General features: G+C 41.0%; 1 protein-coding gene across 1 annotated transcript in view; it reads right to left on the bottom strand.

Annotated features, from left to right (window-relative positions):
• Nucleotides 1–23,826, bottom strand: part of MRPL35 (mitochondrial ribosomal protein L35) — a 410,427-nt gene that overhangs the window by 353,941 nt on the left and 32,660 nt on the right. The gene's annotated exons all lie outside the window — the stretch shown is intronic.

The following is a 23,826-nucleotide window of genomic DNA, read 5'->3' as shown; positions in this document are numbered from 1 at the left end:
ACCAAAGTTAACAAATAAGCTATTTAATTTACGTACAAATTGCCAATACCTTTTTGTACATTGTTGCTGGCTCATTATTTGCAGTTTACCCTTTAGGTATAAAACCAAATGGTACGACTTCAACACTACACTTCAGATCTTTTGAAATTAAGCACCAGGTTATGATCACTAGTTAAAGTTCTAGATGCCATCCACATTGCTATCAGATGCAGGATAGTAGTAGTCTTAGCTATAGTAGTAGTGGAGATACAATTAACAAAAAAAAAAAAAAAAAAAATCACATTTTTGTCAGTGCATGCTCACTGCGCCAAAGACTGAAACAAAAGGAGTACCAAGAGCCTGACTATGCAAACAGCTCCAAGGACTGATGCATGGCACAATGGACTGTGCACCCTGCAAACGTACGGTGTAGACTGTGCTAGAATGAAGAGCTTTATATGTGATAAGAAGAGCAAAATACAACGTGTGCCTTACAAAGAAAAAGGGGCAGTGTCTCATAACAACTGAGTATGCAACCCCATAAACAAATAACTCATGCTGAAAGACAAAGGGCTCTGCTTGGAAAGGATACAAACTATTTATTACTTTCCTTAAACAAAATATCCACAGAAGGATCTACATCATTATCATACACATCCTCCTCAGGAAACAAGATTCCTATGATTGAAGATATACTCTCCTGCATAACCAGCAATATCCCCCAAGACACTATAATGCCGGGAGACTAACACAGGCTGGAACTCAGAAGTTACAGACACACCTCAGCACTTCATAAATCTATATGGCTTCATCCAACTTATCACTACTCCCACCAGACACAAAAAATAATAGTATGATCACCACTTTAGGTTCATAGAATGATACTAGGCTATTGGCCCAGGGGCCCTTATAAGCCTAGCCAAGAATTTCCCTCAAAGTCAGTGCCTGTTCCCACTGTCCAGCAGGGACACAGGTGGGATCCCAGGGGTATATTTTCGGCTTCCCATCTAGTAGTCCAGGTTCCTCTTAAAGAGGGCTATTAAGGTACTCTGCTTGACATGGAGAGGGAGTTTATTCCACAGATGGGGGGAGTCTTTCGGACACAAATCTATCCCGCCAGCAAGTTCTATTAATGTCACAGACTAGGTTAAGGTCTTGCGCGCGGGTTGTGCAAGTGGAGTTTGTCTTATGGATATGCAGCAACTCTATCAAGGCTAGGTCTGAAATGGCTTTGTATGCCGGACACAGGTCACCTCTTTAGACTAATTGCCCAGTAAAATTATATCAGCTGGAACACTCCCCTACAGCATCAGTGATCACCTTCCAACATTTGCCAACAGGCACCTCATATACACTCAAACAACACTTCAACAGCTCGAGAAAAATACTTTTACACTGGCCTTAACAAGATCTTCTACTTGATAAAGCAACAGTACAATTTCACTAACATTTCTTAACATTCTAAACAAAATCACTCCTGTATGAAGAAAATGAGTGAAAGGATACCCTGAAATCCTGCCCCCTGACTTAAATGTTCAACCAAAGAACTAATGAAAAAGAGAGATAAAGCCTGGAAACCACAGTTTAAATATAAAACAGAGCTAAACCACCAATCCTTCAAAATCTCAGTAAAAATGAAGTAAATGAAGACAAGAAAGTTACTTCCTTACACTACAAAATGCGAACACAAACAACCCAAGATTCTTTTGGAAATCAATGAATAAATTGTTTCACCTATTTAGGACAAAACAGCCAACTCACTCCCCTAGACTCTCCCATGAAACTACCACCACCAATTTCATTATTCACTTTGTCCAAACCAATACCAAACTTCATTAATAAACCATATTTTACCAACAATCTGTACCATACACATCAGTGTCACAACCTAGTAATCCCTATGATCCTATCAATACCAGTGGGCCTTTTCAAGTCTAGCCACACTTCTGTCCTAAAGATTTTTGTGGGAGTACATATAATTTAAGCAAGAGTGGTTGAGCACTTACAAGGTACATCTCTATAACAGAGGCATAAGTAGCAGATCAGGGGTAAATTTACAATTTCCTATCCATGTATACAAGCTGCACTTGTACAGGTGAATGGAAGAACTCTACTTCAAGTGGATGGGAAGCTTGTTTCACAGAAGGGGCAATCTCAGATACATACCAGTTCCTCCTGCAGGTCATATTTATGTTACAGTTGGGGTATAGGTTACTGGATCAGGTGCTTTGCTTGTTATTTGTGTTCTGGGCATGAAACGTCTCCATCAACGTAAGTTAAGAAGATGCTTTGTACGTCAAACATAGATTTCTTCTCAATAACCTGCAGTAGACCGAAGTATAAGGATGTGGCTTTGAAGAGGTCTGCACAGGACATGTTGCCCACACCATGTACTGTGAGGAACCTCTATGACATTACAGTTGTTGCATATGCCTGGTCAGGGATACACCAAAGGGAGCACTGTATTCTATGACTGGTATAATGAAGGCAGAACACAACTGAATAATGATATCTTTGGACCTAGACCGTACCTTTGCTTGTAAGTTGCGCAACATAAAAAGACACTCATTACACTAGATACATGACGGTCAAAGGTGAAGTCACTGCCCACATGCATTCCCAAATCCCTGACCACTAGGTCTACACTCAGTGGTGTATTATCAATGTGGTAAGTCGCAAGGGTGGCAGTCTTTCTAAAAGCTGTTGCTATGCACTTTTTGGCAATGGGATTTAGACCAGAACTCTGAGTCAGTGTCAGGCCTTCTTGGAGAGTATTTGTTTCTTGAGGGGATTTCAATGACAGCACCTAGTTTGCAGTCATCTTTACTGAACCCTAAGGGACTCCACTAGTAACCAATCCTTTTGTGGAGATAAACATGAGTCTATCTGTGAGCCCGCTGGCAATACAATAGGTGACGTAGGGGTTTATACCAAATTTAGTGAGCTTGCCTACAATGCCCAAGTGAGATACTTTATTGAATACCTTGGTCAAGTCAAGGTAGGCAAGTATGCACCATCGCTTTGGTCACTTTCTCAACAAATCCATCCAAAAGAGTAGGCATAACCTGCCCTTGATAAAACCAAACTGAGATGGATCTAGTATGTGAAGGTTTCCTATGTCGTCATTTACCAAATTCATTGTAATTCTTACCATAGCTTTACATACCAGACTAGTCAGGCTTATGGGTCAACAGCTTTCCGGGTCCATGATGTCCCATCCTTGTGCAGAGGGATAAAAGTTGCAGTCCTCCATTCGTTTAGCACAAATCCTACTGTTAAACAGTGACCCTAGTGGATGCAGTAGGTCATACTTCATGCTATTAAGGAGGCATCCTGGGATATTATCAGTTCTCATCATCTGTTTTTGGCCTTGAAAAGTGCTTTGAGGACCTGTTCCCTAGTGATAACTGGGGAAGTCGTTCTTTTGTTTGTTTTTTTTAAATCACCTTTGTTTAATTGTCATTTATCATTTAAGACACAAACATATATATACATAAAATAAAACAAACCAAGTTAACATATAATGCTTGTAACTGTGAACACATCCACGTACATGCTTTTATGCAATTATCAGTTCAACATCACATAACTTAATTCCTGCCTTCCTTTAAACGTCAGTCCTCCTCAAAAACATTATTCTGTATGTACTATTCCCACAATTTCCAATTTTTCCTATGTAGTTTGCTGCTACCCTTTTCTAAAGATCCCACTTCCAGTTCTTTTATCTGTTGAAAATATTTACTACTTCAAGTACAGTCGGTTTAGATTTCCATTTTCTAGTAGTACAGTTGCTTTAGATTTCCATTTTCTAGTAATTGCTCTTTTGGCAACCACCAAAATTAAACTTAACAAGGCCTTACTATGTCTAGGCAATTCAGATCCTGTATCCCAGCTAAAAAAAAAAAAAAATAATAATTTCCTTAATTACACCTATTTGCTCACTCGAAATTTCTGATAGAGTGCTCTACAGAATAAGTCTACCAACTGTGAATACTCCTAAAACATATCTTCCCAGTTACCCCTCTTCTCCATCCCACCTCCAACATTTGCCATCTACCTAAAGAAAAATTCTTCAGAGTGTGCATAGGATATAAAAATACCTATGCAAACACTTAACACTGCTGCATATTTCGGAGCCATACCTATGTCTTTCCATTGTTAACACTCAGCTACTCTTAACTACTTATGGCACACAATCTAGTTCATAAATCAAACAAATTTCCAAGTCTAAAAATATCCTTATATCATTTGTATCAACAAAGTCTGCAATCCATACACAAATCCTTAATAAGTATACACAAAGCTAACAATTCAGGCAAAGCCTTATATGTTAACCAAACCTCCAGAATATGGAACACTCTCCCTTTAAATCTAAGGCTAAATTATGACGTTTTTCTCATTCCAAGCACAGCTGAAAACCTCATTCAGAACCTTTTCTCATTAAATACACAAATGAAGATCTACATAACGAATTTATGGCTATCTTCCAGTTACACACCAGAATAATTACTTTCCCTCTCTGACTTTCATTACCTATACTAACGATAGGCAGGTCCATCAGAATAATCAAGATAGAGTCGTGTAAATAAATTGTACATAATAAAAATCTTTTAAAAATAATTCTATCCAATAAAAACTTTTCCTATACTCACTCACCAACTTTAATGGAATTAATACTCACTTGGAATAAAACACCATTCTTATAACATATGTAGCATTCATTAGAATTCAATTTCACCTTCATAGTCTGCTGTTCCCCTTTCTCTATTCCTATTTCTTGCTCAATAAGTAAAGACAGTAAAAATGTACAAGTTACCATAGATGAGTGCCACAGACGTACATGCTTGTTTTATGAATCTGTTTCATGTATCATTTTATGTTTCAGCAATAAGAGACTAGTGGGTGTGGGTATATGAGGATTTAACCATGGCTGGTGTGGTTTGATCACGAGGGCAAAGCCTGAATGATTAAACAAAGCCAACTGACGGTAAATCTTCATATACCCACACCCACTCATCAGTTATGGTAATTATACAATGATGTTATTTACGAAAGAAATTGCTTACCTTTGAAAAATAATGTCATTATATAATGGTGCTGTAGTGTTCCTCCTCAATGTTTCCTGTTCTTCCCCATTTATTGATGTACCGAGCATGCATACTGAATTTAAGTTCCCAGCTTGCACAGTACATCAGTGCTGTTCAATAGAAGCAACAGAGAAAACAGAATCTCTGTTGCTGGTTTTTTCTTACTATAAAAATTGGAAAGCTCAGAGGTACAAGAGTCTGCCGAGACAACAGAGAAATACAAGGAAAAGCAGGTAGAATTCTTTAGTTTTGCACAACGTACCCCATTTGCTCTGCCCTCTGTACATACCTCTCAACCTCTTATCTCAAGAAATGTGGACAAAGCCTTAAATAACAGGGGATAAAGGCCCCAAAATAGGGACAGATGGTAAATGTTGCTCTTATAAACCGAGCAGCTAGAACAACAAGATACGTGTTAGTGTGCACTGTCTGAAGGACACATTGCAAATGTTGCACTTAAAACTACTAGAATAACAGGATTTGAATTAGTGCATTATCTAAAGGATATGAAGTCTTAAACTCAAATACTTATTAGTGACTTCACTCCTCAGTGATTTCTCAGAAAACCACAAATTTTATGAGGAACAAACCACAAATATGAGGCAAAAATCTGGACAGTTTGTGAAAAATCTGGACAGTTGAGGGGTATGCCTCCGTAATATATATCAACAGAGAAAAACGTCTGGCCACTCAATAGTACTTTAGCAGCCAGACCTTTTTTCTATTGGTTCAGTTTACAACAGGCACGCTGGTTGGGCTGTCCAATAAGTGTACTCATTTTTGAATAACAAATGACCCATCACTGTACAGTTCTAGTTTTATGACTCTGCTTCATGTATTATTGTAACTTTACAGATTTTCTCCCTGGGCCTCTGCTGAAAAGGTGTTTAATGCCCAGTCAGACTTTCTTAGTAAACTAATTCAAATAAATAAAATGTAGTACACGGTGTACCCACACATACATAAATAGCTACGCTTGTGCTAAAAACTTATGGTTGACAGGGCCAAAAGGTCCTGTGCATGTTACTTACAGTAAGTGCACAACTATGTTTATGTGACAAACGCACTCTATGAAGCATCAAGAAGAAAGCTGCACACCATGGTGATAATGGAGTACACTAGACCTTATATAACTGTAGGTCCAGAATACAAACTAACATTTTTACTCAAGATCTAATGTTCTGCACAGTCACCAGTTCCTGTATTACATTTTTCTTGGAGGTGCACTGAAATCTTGGGGTCTATGCAGTAAAATTGACTGCTTTAGGACCTCTTTATTTTTTTTACTTACAAAAAGAAAATACAGTCCTTTAAATAAACTTACCGCAACAGCAGATGTTTAATGATCACTGCTGAAGTAGCCTTAGCTACAGGAGTTACATAATACATAAGATATAACAGCCGGCCAGCTTCCAAAGCTTCAGGACACCTTCCTCATACCCAAACCATTAGTCAGCTTGAGCTGAGCAAACTGAAAAGACAGGTTTGTGCACTAAGCTTTCATGCCAAGTGAGACAGAGAGGCTGAGTCCGGAGAGGACACTGCTAGGGGAAAAAAAAAAAAAAAAAAAAAAAAACTACATAAATATCCACACCCTGACATAAAAGTCCCCTACAGTATCATCCTCCCTGGTAAGATCGGACCATAAAGCGGTCACCATCTCCCCTGACACCTCTAGCTAGGGTCAAACAAAAAACGTCTACAAAGCTGATTACAACCTCCTGAGGGATGGTATAAACAGCTTTACAGCCCCCTACCCCACTGTAGGAACTGGTAATGTCCAAATCTACACCAAAGTACTATACAAGCATTTATATAAATGCACTGAATCAGGAATACCCAACAGGACAAAATCATCCCCCGCAGGGAAGAGTAAACTTGTCTGGTGGACATCTGCAATAAATAAACCATATAACAAAAGGAAAAAAATACTGTCAAGGACCAAGGAGGAGTAGGTGCCCAATTGGAAGCCATCTCTCCCTAGCCTGAACAAGAAAATAAGAGTACTAGTGAAATCCTCTTTAGCCAACTTTGATTCCAAATTGGCTACATCTGCTAAAGACAATCATAAGGCCTTCTTCACATATGTCCAAAATCTCAAAGGGAACACCCAGATCTGTTCAGAACTGGGTGTTCCCTTTGAGAACACCCAGATCTGTTCAGAACAGGTGGTCAAGGACACCACATACACAAATGCTGTAGATTCAGCCAATCTACTGGCTGACAGATTCAGTGAAAACTTCTCCCCTCTGTCCCCCCATCAGTAAATCAGGACATCACCGGTACCTGCCCCCCACCCCTTATCTCTAGGGAACAGGTCATCACTGCCCTCTCAAAAGGCAAAAAATACAACTTCCATAGGACCCGATAACATCCCAGGCAGCATCCTACATGAACTCAGGCATGAACTTGCAGCACCATTAGGCACCCCATTCAACCAAAGCCTGAGCAACTGGCTTTGTCCCAGCCGAGTGGAGGACAGCCACTGTCATTCCTTTACACAAAGGTGGAGCGTTCACCGATCCAGGAAATTATAGACCCATCAGCATAACTAGCCTGATCTTCAAGGCCATGGAACAGATCGTCATGGACCTCATTAGGAGGGACATTGGCAACCTCCAAACACTCGACCCCACACAATTTGGCTTTGTCAAGGGGAGGGCATGTCTATTAAATCTGGTTGACTTCTTTGAGACAGTCACCAAAGCCATGGATGAGGGGAAGATAGTGCACACCACCTACCTTGATGTGGCCAAAGCCTTCGACACTATTCCCCACTCGGGCATAGTAGGTAAACTCTCTCAACTAGGCATCAATCCATATGTTACCAGATAGGTAGCAAACTGGCTCACTGATAGAACCCACCTAATCAAAATAGGGGAAGCCACCTCAAGCAGTCTACCCATAACAAGTGGTGTACCCCAGGGATAGGTCTTGGGGACTTTTTTATTCGGGATATACATCTCTGAAGTGCTGGCCAAAACCACTGGACTATAGCTGACCAAGTTTGCAGATGACTGCAAGCTGGGCACAGTCATCAATTTCCCAAGTGATGTGGAAGCCCTCCAAGAGGGTCTCACCCAAACAAATGACTGGTGCCAGAAACATGGCCTCAAGTTGAATGCCAAAAAATGCATCATCATCCCCTTTGGGGAGAGTGACATCCCCACATATTATCACCTTAATAACAATGTCCTAAGTACACAATCAGTAGTGAGGGATTTGGGCACCCAGGTTGATGGCAACCTAACCTTTGACCACCATGTTGCTTCCACTGTACGCAAAGCTTTCTACATGGCCCACCTCATAAGTAAGGGTATCTCTTCCAGGGACAGAGGTGATAATATCCTTGTATTCTTCCCAAGGCCAAATATTGAGTACAATGCCCCCTTCGGCATGTACCTTGCAAAGCACATGCAGCAGCTGGAAAGACCACAGAGGTTCCTCACCAGAAGAAGAGAGGGCCTAAAACATCTACCCTACAAGATAGGCTAAATGCCCCATCCTTCTACTCAGTTTCATACAGACTCCTCAGAGGTGACCTCTGTTTGGCATATAAAGCAATCTCAGACCCCATCTTGATGGGACTGCTACATATCTGCTAGTCAAGCTCCACTCAAGCAACCCGTATGCACATCCTCAACCTGATCTTTGAAATCAATTGGACTTCCTGGCGGGACAGATTTGTGTCCCAGAGACTCCCCCATCTGTGGAACAGACTCCCTCTCCACGTCAAGCAGAGTACCTCATTATCCCTTTTTAAGCACAACCTGGATAACTGGATGGGAAACAGAAAATACACCCCTGGGATTGCACCTATGTCCCTGCTGGACAGGGACTTTAGGTGTTGACCTGTCTAAACATGGGCTAAACTCTTGGCTAGGCTGATGAGGGCCTCAGGGCCAACAGCCTTGTAACCTCCTATGATACTATGGTAAAAAAAAAACATCAAAACACAACGTGGGATTAAGGGAGGGAGCAGTTACTGCAGCAGTGATCATTTGGGCATCTACTACTATGGTAAGTTTACACACATAACTATAATATGCTTTTAATTTATTTATTTGACATTTGTTTACCGGGAGGTCTGAATGGACCAGAAAATGCCCATTTTCAGCAGAGGTCTAGGGAGAAAAGCTCCACAATCACAATATTTCAAAAATCAAGTACAGATATTTTCAATCACCAAGTATCATGTTACATTACAAAACATCAAGCACAAATATTTGAAATCACAAGTTATCATGTTACACTACAAAACGTAAGAGGACAAAATGTTGTAATGAGAAAAACATGGAACATATGTTTCATAGTAGAGGGAGTGCAATGAAAAACAATAAAAAGAGTTGAACAGAATATGTGAGGAAAAATTAAATAGTTACATACTAATTTTATGTAACAAATGATTTGACAGACGAGACCTGAAACAATTCTAATAAGATATTTAAAGACATTTCAGAGATTACAGGATTAGAGACAGTGAGGTGAAACTGAGTGATGTCTTAGTATTTCACAGGTGTTCATATTGTGATTATAGAAGGGAAAAGGAAGAAGGATGGAGAGAAAAAGATTATGAGAAGACTGCAGAGTAAGGTGCCTTCAGGTAGCTTAGGTGAGTAGGGAGGAAAGGTCTGCAGAGATGAATTAAATAAGGTGAGGTACTGTGGAAAACAAAGCAGAGTGGAGAAGGAGGCTGGAGAAGATTGTGAAGTGTGATCTAGGTTAAAGGGGGGTGAGTGAAGTACAGTAAGCTCAACCAGGATTGGCAGCAAGTCCAAGATTTTGTAAGGTATTCTTTTAGGGAGCATTTAAAGGGTAGGTTAAAAACAGTTCTGATAGTTAGAGGTAAGGAGAGGAGTTCCATTTTTTTTTTACTACTGAGTACAAGTACAGGCTTTGTCCAGGGGGATTTATTCAGTTTATACGGAGAAGTTGTTTGTCTTCCAATCTAAGGGTTCTTTTTGGAAAATACAAGCTGATTAAAGGGGTAAGACCTAGGCAGGCTAACGGTTTGTTATGACTGTATGTATTGTTATAAGCTCAATGTAGGAGAGGAGTTCCAGCCAGGGTCTGCAGAGCTTTACTGTAATGGGTAAAGCAGGATGAATTAGTAGCAAACTTGGCAATTTTGTTGTAGCAGCTTTCAAGTTTGTTTTTTATGGAGGATTATAAATTAGCTAGAATGGTGTTCCAAAGAGTAGGATGGGCAGAAAGTAGGTTTTGGCTACAATAATGTTTGTGGGTGTGCTCAGAAAATGCTTTTATATAGCAATCCTAGTTTTTGACAAGTTTTCTTGATATTGCTTTGGATGTAAAATTAACATCTATAATGACTCCTAATAGACTGGCATTGTGGACTACCCAGATTTAAATGCCACTTGCCGAAAAGATTTTGAAAGATTATTTGCTAGGGGTGTGAGATATTGAGGTAAAGAGGAGGAGTTTTTTTTTTTTGGGGGGGGGGGGGTTGAGCAGGAGTTGTGTCGTTTTAAGCCAGGTTTCAATGGAGATGACAAGTTTGTTGAATGATTTCTTGGAGGCGAGTTAAGGTGTTTGAAGAGCAGATGATGGTAGCATCATCTGCATACTGAATCAAGGTGCCTTCAGAAGAAGATGAATGTACCTTATTGATAAAATTATTGAATAGTAGAGGGCCAAGGAGGGATCCTTGTGGGATTCCTGTGGAAGTGAGAAGTTATGCAGAAATGGAGCCTTGCCATATTACAGCTTGTTGCCTGTTGGCAAAGTAGCTAAAGAATCACTGAACAGATGGAGATGCTCGACCCAGGACAGAAAGTTGACTGAGGAGTTTACTGTGAGAGACCATGTCAAAGGCTTTTGATACATCTAGAAATACTACAGATACAAGTTTATTAGAGTTGTGAGCTTTATTGAAAATGTCTGTAAATGACAGTAATGCAGTACAGGTGGCTGTGGTCTGGTCAAAATCCATGTTGCATATTGGTGATTAGCTTATTTTCTAAGAGATAGTGGAGAAACCATTGATAAATACATCTTTCAAGGACTTTAGAGAGGGGAGACAGGATTACCTCCTGCAAGGGGGTAATGTATGCCATTTTCCACAAGTTAGGGACACAGGATTCTTTTACTGCTCTATAAATAAGAATGCTGATTGGTTATGCTATTGCATCTTCAGCTAGATTTAGGTATTCTGGGGGAAGGTTGTTGGCTGAGGAGGAACAAGACTTTAGTTTACATAAAAGCTTTTCTATGAGAGTTATAAAAAACTGGTTGAAAGGTGAAGTGGGTGGAGTTGTCTGTGTGTATTGGAGAGGTTACAGATAGGGGAGTTTTGAGAAGGAAATGTGCCTTTCTTGTAGGGGAAGTTGGTTGTGTGGCAGGGCGTGCGTTAAAAACTGGTTGAAAGGTGAAGTGGGTGGAGTTGTCTTTATGTGTATTGGAGAGGTTGTGGATAGGGGAGTTTTGACAAGGAAATGTGCCTTTCTTGTAGGGGAAGTTGGCTGTGTGGCAGGGTGTGCATTAGGGAAGTCTGAGGTTAGGCTGGTTATGCATTCTATGAAGTATGTATTGAAATAGGTAGCTGTTTGAAGAGGGGGAATGTCTGTGTACGGGCTAGATTCCTTTTTGTACCTTGGCTGATAAGAAAGGAAATGGAAGACCAGAATCTTTTAGGGTTGTTTTTATGGCTATCTTGTAGCAGAGTGTAATAGGACTTTTTCTCTCTATTAACTTGTTTCGTGACTTGGTTTATGTAGGTGTTTGAATAGTTGGCAATATTTGTCATTTTTATTCTTTTGGCAGTTAAGACATGCTTTGTCTCCATCTTTCATAATGAGTTTGCATTGGTTGGTGAGCCATGGGGTATGGCTGTTTTTAATTCTTTTTGTACACTGTGGGGCTAAGGTATTAAGAATGTTTAGAAATGCTGCACTGAAGTATTCAACTGCATCATTTAAGGGAAGTCTTTTAAGATGGACCACTTCACTGCCTTCAGAGATTCAATGAACGACTCCTTGGAGAATCTGGAGAGATTGCAAGTAGTTTTGAGCTCATGTTCCTTTGTTAGTTGTGTAATACTCCTATGGGTATAAGCTGGCAGGTGGTCACTCAGTGCATCATGGACAGTATATGAAAAGGTAAAATTACATGGGTTGGTAACTAGAATCTAATCTAGGAGAGATTGTTTGAAGTTATTTTTGCCATTTCTTGTTGATGTATTAATAAATTGAGGGAATCCAAAGAAGGTCATGCTGTTGATCTCTGAAATTACAGATAAAGACTTGCAGTCGATGCTTACATCACCTAGGAGTATAATTTCATTCGTGACTGCATCTGCTATCCAGGATAGTATGTTTTCAAGTACTGGAATGTTCTGTCCTACGGGATACATAGTACAGCAATGCATATGCTCATGGCTCTATTGAGTTTTAGGAATTAGATTAGAATTTCTGATTTTCCAAAAATTGGGATTATGCCTGTATAGGGAGTTACTATGAGCATATTTGGAAATATTATAGCTATTCCACCTGCTTTTTTATGTTATGTCATTTCTATCTGGGTTGTGCTGGGTCACCCAGACATGAACATCTGTGATTTTGTTGCATATACTTCTAATGTTTAGAGTGTCAATTTTTAAACTTTGTGTATTTTATGGCTTGGATTTGACTGGGACCTGGGATGGGGTGGATGTCACCACAGTGATGTATAGCGGAGAAAGAAGGTTTATTATGGCATTTTAAACAGAGATGGGTAGACGCACTACCTTAATACTGGGACTGACATTTTTTCGTATTTTGAGGTTACAACAGTGGAATGGAGTTATGAGGAATAAGTTTGATGAGATTATTGAGTACCTAGTGAAAGATAGTTGATGGGTGAGGATGACGTAATGCTTGAGGTGGGCTTACTTATTACTATAACTGGTGGTCATATCAGGAATGAGAGGATGAATAATGTCATACAGGAGGGATGCAACATGGTTAGTGTTGTAAAAATCTTGCAGTATGGTGAGGTGAGGTGAGGTAATGAGAAATGGTAACAGTGTTGAGAATAGGTAGGCTTTGATGAGTAGGGAGCAGAGTGAGATTTGAGAAGGAATTTAGAACAGAAGTGGGGGTAGATGATATAAAAAAAAAACAGTTTGTAATTGGATAGAACGTTAGGTACAGGACATGAGGGTGAGCACTGGAGATGGAGTAAGTGAGGTGAAAGTGTACACATAGTGAGGGTGGGAGGGAACTGGGAGTAGGGCAGGGAAGTGGAATGAAGCCACAGCCTAGCAAGCGCTGAATGGAGTGGGTCACACCACGGTGGAGTAAGCACCATGAAAACTATCTGTAAAACTGCAGCAAAACAGGAAGCAACACAAATCCTGATAATTTTAAAAGAAAGTAACACAAGTTGGTAGACTGCTGTTAACATACAGCAACGTTAACTGCAACAGGCAGTACTACAGTGACTTTGGCTTAAAATAATGCTATAGTAGCTGGGAGAAACAAATTTTATTTTACATTTGTTGACCAGGTTAGTCCGACTGAGCTAAGTAGCCCTTTTTCAGCGGAGGCCCGGGGAGAAAAGCTCCACAATTTTACAATTTTAGTGTTAACAGTGTCAGCAGGTTACAATGTATGCATACAATGAAATACATTATCAGAAAAATAATAATGGAGAAAAACATAATAAGCATACATAAGAAAAACTATTCGATACAAACATTTCTAATAAACAGTGAAGAAGAGTTCATAGTGTATGCAGTTCTCATGAGAGATGTGACATTAGAAATGGAGATAAGAGATGGAGAAAACAGTGATACTTTGAAGAGGTTTACAAGCTAAAAAGCTGTGAAGTTTTGGCGATTACATATGAATTAATGGGCTAGATCAGGGAGGAGAAGTGCAGTGACAGGAGCAGTGAGTTTGGAGGTTCTCTCTAGTGGCAGTTTTGAATTGATCTGGATGTTTGAGGGACCTGATTTCTAGAGGTAATTTGTTCCATGACACGGTAGGATTGTAGCTGTAGAGGGTGCAGCCGATTTTAGTCTTAGTTTTGTATATTTGTAATAGGTTAAGGTCAGAACTACGTAGGGACCTAGTGGGGGAATATTGAGAGATGAGGGGAGATAGGCTAGGGCAGAAGTATTTCAGGTACAGTATAAAGTGAATTATCTGTAGTTGACAAATTAGAAGCTGGTGAGGTCATTCCAGCCAGTTTAGGAATCTTAGTGAAAGACAATGATGCGCTTTATAAGTTTGGTGAGCAGTGAATCTGGCAACCTCATTATAGGAAGACTCTAGTTTAGTTAATAGTGTGGAGTTAAGATTGGTAAGAATATGGCAGCTATATAGAAGGCTAGGTAGGAGGTATGCATAAGAGAGGGTTATTTTTGCTTTTTATTAGAAACTTTTTGTTTCGATAAAGAAGGCCAAGTTTTTGCTGTGTATTTCTGATGCAGTTGTTTACATGTAGATCAAACCTGAGTTGGTCATCTATCATTACTCCTAGTAGTTTTGTACCAGGTTCAACATTAATGGGGGTGTTATTGAGGGACAGTACAGAAAATCCAGATTTAAGGTGGCTGAAGTTCTTTGGGAGAAATAGTAAGTTTTGTCTTTTTAGGGTTAAGAATTAGCTGGTTGTCACAGAGCCAAGATTCAACTGAGTTAAAAGATGCTTGAATTGCAGAGATAAGAGACAGACTATCTGCGATGGTGGAGTCATCTACGTGTTGTAGAAGGGATGACTGTGGACAGGAGGTGTACAGTAGATTAGTGAATATACTGAATAGTAATGGGCCAATGAGAGATCCTTGGGGACTCCCATTTTTGACAGGAAGAAGAGGGGAGAGAGCCGAGAGCCACCTCACTGATTGTAGATGGTCAGTGAGACAGCTGGAAAACCAGGTAGCAGTACAGGCAGAAAAGTTTAGACTAGACAGTTTGTTCAGCAGAAGAGGGTGAGAGACTGTATCAAAGGCTTTTGAAAGGTTGAGGAATAGGCAGGAGACCAACTTATTATTGTCTCTGGCTAGAGAAATATTAATGAAGGATATAAGGGCAGTTGTAGTGCTATGTTTAGAGCAAAATCCATGCTGTGTAACAGTGAGCAAGCTTTCCTGCAGAAGGTATTTTATGATTTGCTTGTATATGCATTTTTCCAGTATTTTTGAGATTGGTGAGAGGATCACGATGGGTCTGAAGTTTGTAATGTCAGTGGAGTTACCTCCTTTGTGAATGGGTATGGTGTAGAATTCTTTCCAGATAGAGGACACCTTAGATTCTGAGATGGAGTGATTTTTCAGGTTTGCTACAGGGGGGGCAAGGGATTCAGCAGCAATCTGCAGGAAATACCGAGGCAGGTTGTCAGCAGAAGCAGAGCACGGTTTTAGTTTAGACAGCAAGGATTTTACATAATTAATGGGTACAGTTGTGTAAGAGAGAAAGTGGTAGAGGAGTTGAGAGTAGGAGAGGATTTGGAAAGATTAGTTGAGTTGGTAGTAGAGGGGAAGGAATTTATCAGCTTAGATATGGATTCAATGAAATAGGAATTGAATGAGGTAGCTGTTTCTTTTGGTGAGCTGTTTGGGCAGGGGTTGGGAGAGGAACGGTTACCAGGGTGCAGGATTTGGTTTATAGAGTTCCAAAATTTCTTGGGATCGGTTTTTGGGCAGTTGGGGGGTTAAAGTAGAACTTATTTTTGTCTTTGTGGATGTGTGTTTTTTGCCTGACTTTTCAGTTTATATTTTTGCAAATGGGAAGGGAGCTTAGTTTTTACCCACCTTTTCCATGCCCTGTGTCTAGTTTTCATTAGGGTGAGAATGGCACTGGTAAGCCAAGGGGATATATTAGATTTGATGCGAACAGTGCGAGGTGAAGCAAGAGAGTTAAGAATGTTAAGGAAAGTACAGTTGAAAGAGTGGACAGCTTCTCAAGGGGTAGATCGGTTAGATGTGTCCAGTTTATCCTGGAGAGGAGGGCAATAAAAGTCTCAGGACAGAAGGTGGATAGTTTGCAACAGGTTATGTATCTGTGAGGCCTAGTGAAATGATGAGTGTATCTAAGAACTTTCACAGGGGAGTGATCACTTAAGGCAGTCAGGCAGTGTCTCAGGGTTATGGTATTTGTGGGGATCTGAGACTAAAATCCAATCATTAAAACGCCGGGGGTATGTGATCTGTTTATATGGGTGGGGGTTGAGAAGTTGTAGAAAGCCATGCAAGTTGATGCATGTAGTAGTGTTTGGGGACTGAAGAGTTAGTCAGTTAATATTTACATCCCCAAGAAGAATAGTTTCATTGTGGATGTTTTGAGAAAGGTAAGAGAGAGAATGTTTTCTAGAAGGGTAATATTATCTCTGGGGGGAATGTAGATAGCTACGACTGTGATAGTGGTGTAATTGTTAAGTTTAAAGTTAGCTGTCAGGAGTTCAGCAAGTGAGAAGGAGGGACAGGGTTAGTTTAGACTTGAAGGAGTAAGATGGTTTAAATATACAATAGCCACTCCACCCCTTTCTTCTTTTGTCTAGTTTAAGAATAATATATCCGGGGGTGGGGGGCATCTCTGTCTTGGTTTTACGGCTTCAGCCAGGTTTCAGTCAGGGTGGCTATATCAGGGGTGTGGTTTACCATCCAGGCATGGAATACACTAATTTTGCTTAGGATGCTTCTAAGATTCATAGAGTAAAAATATCCTTGCTTTTTTGAAGGGGTAGTGTAGGGCTGGTTAAGGGAGTTAGCTTTATTGACGGGGGGGGGGGGGTTATGAGATGAGAGGTGTAACTGAGGGAAAACAAGTTTAGTCTGAGCCTTGGAAACTGCCTTACATAGATTTTAACTGAAGGTATTGCTTCCTTTGAAGTTTTTCAACTGAAGATGAAATTCCACTGCACAAGTTCCTTCAGTAGTGCGAATATGTCAACTTTTTCAGCAGCAATTTTCAGACATACTCTGTGCTTGGCACACCTGCTGTAGAGTGAAGTAGCTGGATGGAGACGAGTACACTTGGGTCATGGGGTAGAGGAGTATTCAGTGTTCTCATATTGATCACTGTTGCAGTGACCTAAGCATTATGGGTACATTACCACAGCTTAGAACAACTGAGAGTTGGAAGGAGAAGGGTCCAGGAGACCATGGAGAATGGATCTAGCAAAGCATGACCAAGACCTGGAGAAGGAATCTAGCTTGTACTGCTTTCTAAGAGTATGTACAGAGAACCAAGATGCTGCTTCTGAAATACTTCTCAAATCCAACCCTTTTCGAAAAGAAAGAGATGAAGCCAAGACCCTGATAGAATGTGCCTTGACCCAGCCTGGAATAGTTTTGTTCTGGTGAGAAAAAAAAAGGTAACAGCCAGAGACAACCATTTAGAAATGGTCTGTTTTGACACTGGTTGTCCTTTCTTACCTTCAAATAGAATAAAATACTGATCAGAAGTTCTGAAATGATTTTGTTCAGTAAAAGATAGTATCCTAGTTGTCTGCAGACATCCAAGATATGAAGTATCCTTTCTCCCTTATTTTGGGGTTCAATAAGTAAAAAGGTCACACAGAATAAACAATCTGTTAAAAACAAAAAAGAAAATGATAGCAAAGCTAGACTTTCCACTGTGTGATAACTTAAACCTCTTGTATTAGAAGTGACATGGGATATACACAAATTACCCTTTAAGGACATCAGGTGTTTCAGCTAATGGCAATTCTGAATGTCCATGACTTTTTCTTTTAAGTCTATTTATGGACAATTTCAGGCCAAAAAAGCCAAATCCCACTAGCTGTGGACATGCGTGTTTCTGCCTTCTTATGGCATCATCAACACAGCATAAATGGAATGTTAGACTAACACTTAGAAACACAGGGTTGTCGTACCCAACTGATATCCATAAAAATTAGGGTGACTGCAAAATATCCCAACTAACAAACTAAAATAATAAGTAAAAAGGTCACACAGAAAAAAAACACTCTGTTAAAAACCAAAAAGAAAAATCTAGCAAAGCTAGACTTTCCACTGTGTGATACCTTAAACATCTTGTATTACCTTAAACCTCTTGTATTATTGGTAACAAGGCATATATGCAAATTACCCTTTAAGGACATTAAGTGTTTCAGCTAAATGGCAATTCTGAATGTCCATGACTTTTTCTTTTACCTTTAAGGTAAAAAGAAAAAAAGAAAGACATAAAGGATAATTTGCATACATCCCATGTCGCCTCTAATACAAGAGGTATAAGGTATCACACAGTAGAAAGTCTAACTTTGCTAGATTTTTCTTTTCATTTTGGGGTTCAGGGAAAAAACACAGGGAGATGGATAGTTTTGCTTAAAATAAATTTGGACAGCATTTTAGGCATAAAAGGAGGAAACCCGGTCTCTCAGGAAAATGACCAAAGGTTAATCTACTAGAAGAGCTTGCATTTCAGATACTCTTCTTGCAGAGGTCAGAGCAATCAGTAAAACTGTTTTTCATTACAGCCAGGACACCTCCAGATGTTTCTGCAGTTGTATCCTACTGATGCATCTAGGCATCAAATATTCCTTATTAATATTTGCATTAGTAATTCCAAAACCACGCTACATAAAACTTACTTAAAATAACGCATCTTAAAGCTTACACAATGGCAAACACAACTGTACTGATATCTGACCTCTGTCTAGTGCAGGTAAAGATCAATTCATTGTTGTTCATGTAATATTTATATTGTCATACATTTCATGTTTTTCTAAATATCCTGACAACCAAATAACACAGACAGTACTGCTTAGCCTTATATGAAAGCTCTCGGCCGGGTGAACAAAATGCTACTGACAGTAGGCGTGCAACTTGAGCAGTTACTGAGATACTTTAAGTTGATTACAAAAGAATATAAAACTTAATACCTACTGTTTTTACCGTGACTTATAAAATCCAGTTTAAGACCTAGAAAGTACAGTTTTGTACCTACCATAAATGTAGATGTTCGAGTGCTAATACAGCTGCAGTCATTACAGATGGGTTCTCCTGCCGTCCGGCAGGTCCTCGGTCGGCCGAATTCCAAAGTCCAGGTCCAACGTCGGTTGTCGTCGCCTTCTTCCCTGACGTCAGTGCGACAGGGGTATAAAAGAACCAGCCGACGCCATTTTCTTCAGTCTTTCTTGCCCCAGATGTCAGGTGCCCCCAGAAGGAAGGCAATACATAATTTTATATATAATAATGCAATGCAATATAATCAAAAAACAGTAGTTGCAAGCAAATACACCATAAAAGAATAACCCAATCAAGTTGTATGCGGAGGTGTTAGCCACTAGGCCTGTCCCAAGAAGCGAAGGAGGGAGGGAAACCTGGACTGCAGCTGTATTAGCAGTCGAACATCTACATTTATGGTAGGTACAAAACTGTACTATGTTCATCGTGCATACAGCTGCAGTCATTACAGATGGGTAGAATCCCAAAGCTGCGCACAGGGTGGTAGGCACTAGGTGGAACTGGGAGGAGCCAGAATGCCCTGCAACACTGCAGTGGCAAAGCCTGCTCTAGTTTTGGCGTATAAAGGTAGGTGGTAGTGTTTAGTGAAGGTATGCACAGAACTCCAAGTGGCTGCCTCCAAAATATCTTTGGTAGGAACTCCTCTGAGGAAGGCTGCAGAGGTAGCTGTGGCCCTTGTGGAGTGGGATCTGATACCTGCAGGTACAGATTTACCATGAAAAGAGTAACAAAAACGTATGCAGTGGCCTATCCATTTTGAAATTGTCTGTTTGGAAATTGGCTTCCCTTGAGCTCCTACAGCATAGGACACAAAGAGTTGTTCTGATTTTCTGAAAGGCTTTGTTCTGTCCAAATAGTAACACAGCTGTCTATGGATGTCTAAGGAATGTAGCAGCCTTTCCCCTTTGTTTTGAGGGTTAGGGTAAAAGGTAGGTAAGTGTATGGCCTGATTTAAAGCTACCCTGGATACCACCTTGGGCATAAATGACGGGTTAGTTCGTAGGGAAACCCTGTCCTGATGGAAGATGATAAAGGGCTGCACAGCCATGAGGGCTTGTAGTTCCGAGACCCTACGAGCTGAGGTAATAGCCAGAAGGAAAGCTGTTTTCCAGGACAAATATTGCAAATCTGTTGAGGCAACTGGCTCAAAAGGAGGCAAGGTTAATTTTTCTAGAATGTAATTAAGATCCCAAGCAGGGATTGGTTGTTTCCTTGAGGTCTTATATTCTTAGCCCCTCTGAGGAACCGTCTTAAGAGTGGGTGAGAGAATAAAGTTGGATCAGTGTTGTATTCTGCAGAAATGGCTGAGGCATGGATTTTGATGGAGGAGAATGAAAGTCCACTGCTTAGCAGCTCAGCTAGATACTGTAATATTTGAGGCAAATTCAGGTTTTCCAGGATCCTGGCCCTTTTTCTCATTCCAAGCGCAAAACCGTTTCCATTTTGCGGAGTAAGCTTTTCTAGTAGACGGCCTTCTGGCCTCCAAAATGACATCCTGCACCTCCTTGGAGAGTAGGGTCTGTTGTGATGTTAAGGAATCTTCCATGCGGCCAGATTGAGTGTTTTCAGCTGACCGTGAAGAGTTTTGTAGCTGTGCTGAGTCAGAAGAAGAGGCCTTAGAGGTAGGGTCCATGGAGGAGAATGCGTCAGGCTCCTCAGGAGTGGGTACCAGTGTTGTCTTGGCCAGTCTGAAGCAATCAGTATCATCTTTGGTCTGTCTGCTCTTGTTTTCAAAAGCACCTTGGGCAGTAGAGGAAGAGGTGGGAAGGAAGAAAGGGCGTCCACTCTCCAGGCCTTTGGATGAAATGTCCTTGAGCAGAATTTTGTGGGAGGCAAAGAGATCTATGTCTGGCCTTCCCCACGCTTGGATTATCTCTGTAAAAACTTGAGGATGCAACTTCCATTCGTGTGGATCTGTCATATTTCTGCTTAGATTGTCTGCCAGCGTGTTTTCCATGCCTGGCAAGTACTGTGCTTGAAGCTCGATTTGCAACTCCAGAGCCATGTTCCAAAGTGACATGTCCAGCCTGCAAAGGGGGTATGAATGTGTTCCTCCTTGTTTGCTTATGTACCACATTACTGTGGTGTTGTCTTTTCTTATCAATAGTTGACCTGGATGCAGAAGGTCTTTGAAATCTATAATAGCATTTAACACTGCTAGCATCTCCTCTCCTTTTGATTGATGTGAAGGTGCTTTTCCTTTTGGAACCATTTGCCCTGAATGCACCGGTCTGTCATGTGCGCCCCCCCAGGTGTAGTCTGAGGCGTCAGTTGTGATGACTTGATTTGCTTGAGGCTTGCAGAATGATAGACCTGTGTTTGTTTGGCATGCTTGAGCCCACCATAGAAATTCCTTTTGCAAACATGGAATTAGTGGTACTATTGTTTCCAAACTGTGGCTGTGTTGAGACCATAGGTTTTTTAGGTACCACTGAAGTTTCCTCATATGCAACTTTGCACATGGGATTAGTAGAATGCAAGATGCCATGAATCCCAGAGCCTGCAGGATTTTCCTTGCAGTTAGCCTGGTACAATTTGCTAGTGTCTTAAAGTATTGAGTTAGTTGCCCCTGTTTTTCTGGCGTAAGATAGGCCATCTGGGTGTTTGTGTCCAAGTTGTCACCCATGAAAATTATTTTCTGAGATGGCGTTAGCCTGGATTTCTCTTTGTTGACTGTGTATCCCAGAGAATTCAATAACCTTGTTACATAAGCCAGATGTTCCAGAAGTATGTGTTTGCTGTCCGCTTGGATCAGGCAGTCGTCCAAATAAGGGTATATTTGTATCCCTTGAAGTCTGCAGTAGGCAATTACTGATGCCAGGCATTTCGTGAATACTCTGGGTGCAGTAGATAAGCCGAAGGGCAATGCAGAGAATTGATAGTGGATTGAACCTGCAAGAAATCTGAGGTATCTTCTGCAGCTTTGTCTGATTGGGACATGCAGGTATGCCTCCTTGAGGTCTAATGTTACCAGCCAAGACTCCTTGCCCAGCATGGGAAGAAGCTGCTGTAAAGTGAGCATCTTGAATTTTGGTACGAGTAGAAATGTGTTTAGGATGGATAAGTCCAAAATGGGTCTCCAATCTGTTGCCTTCCTTGGTACCAGGAATAGTCTGGAATAAAAACCTTGACCTTGTTCGTGAGTAGGTACCTCTTGAATAGCTTTCATGCCCATGAGCTTTGAAATTTGTATTTGAGCCTCTGCCCTTTGATTGTGTGGCAGGTTCGGCATGCCTCTCATTTTTGGAAGGGTGTGAAAATGAAATCTGTAGCCTCTGTTTATAATGTCCAGGATCCATTTGTCTTTTGTGACAATATGCCAATTTTGAAAATAATGCCAGCTTTCCTCCTAAGGGTGCTGCCATTTGAGCCTTGCTTGGCATGCAAAGGGGAAAGTCATTGGGTTTGTTTCCTGTATTGCTGTGAACTATCTTCGCCACCTCTTGGTGTTGGAGTTTGCCATTGTCTGCCTCTATACGATCCTTGAGATTGTCCTCTGCCGCTTGGCCTGTATCTACCTCTTTGGGGCCTGTCCGTGGCTGGAAAGGACCAATTTTTGAAGGCCAATTTCTACTAAAAGCGTGGTGGTTGTACCTGTAGAAAATCTTTAACAGTTTGCATAGATTTAGCTTTTTCTTCCATTTTCCTTAGTACCTCCTCAGCATTAGCACCAAATAATACATCCTTTTGTAGAGGAGCATCTAGTAATTTAGCTTTGACATGATCAGGCAAGGTTTGTTCCCTAAGCCAGGCATGTCTACGTATGACTGATCCTGTAACAGCAGCTCTACTTGAGGCCTCTAGAGCATCATAACCACATTGTAAGGTGTGCTTACCCACTTGTTCTGCACTATGCATCATATCCTGCAACTCCTTCAAATCTGGTTGTTCAGGTTGTGACATTTTATTTTTCAATTGAGATAACAGAAACTGTTGATATTTAAGCATATGGAACTGACAGTTTAAGGCCCTCATGGCTAGGGTAGCCGAGGTATATACCTTTTTCCCCACCTTTCTAAGGATCTAGAATCTCTCTCGGAAGGTAATGGATTCTTAGCAGTAGAGGCCTTCATTCCCTTGGGTCCCTGAGAAATGGTTTCTGGGTCAGCAGTATGGCTTTTGTAAAGAAATTGGTGTGAGTTAGGAACTCTGTAGTACCTATCAGGCTTGACTGGGGCTGGAGGCAGGGAATCCGGATTAAGGCAGGCCTCCGAGTAAACATCATCAAGTATGTCCAAGACAGGAGGTATCGCCAGAGGTCTGTGCTGAGGTAGCAAAAGAAATTCCCTAAGCCTTTTCTTGGAATCTGAATAATCTTGGCCTTCCCAGTGGAAGTGTTCCCTCAAGGTATGCAAGGTTTCCCCGAATGAGAAATCCTCTGGGGGGGATACAGAAGGAATGGACTCCTCTGCATCGGAATCTTCAAAAGGGGAGTAAGAATGTTCCTCCTCATCAGAATGCTCTGAAATAATGGAGCCCTGATCAGAAGAGGGTGATTCTTCCTCCACTCTGGGTCTCTTGTCTGGTGGGGGATGGGAACCCCTGATAAGAGTAATTAAATCCTCAGCCATTTTAAGCATCTGCTTTTTAGGCATGGGGCCTGGAGATGGGCCCTGTGCAACAGGTCTCTTGGGGTGCATGGCTGATTTAGACTTAGTAAAGGCCTTGATGGAAAAGGAAGAGGAAGGTCTAAAGACACCATGGGTGGAGGTAGACCTGTCCACATTATGAGGCTCAACACTAACAGTGGCTTCGGTAGCTGTAGTCAGGTTGTGAGCCGAGGAACCTGTGGCCTCGGTTACAGAGGACACCGCCAGAGAAGCGTCG

Source organism: Protopterus annectens, chromosome 2.part1 (genome assembly GCF_019279795.1).
Source record: "Protopterus annectens isolate FY-2018-M chromosome 2.part1, PAN1.0, whole genome shotgun sequence".
Lineage (NCBI taxonomy): Eukaryota > Metazoa > Chordata > Ceratodontiformes > Protopteridae > Protopterus > Protopterus annectens.
Note: the sequence above shows the minus strand (reverse complement) of the source record. Positions and strands in the feature narration are given on the sequence as shown.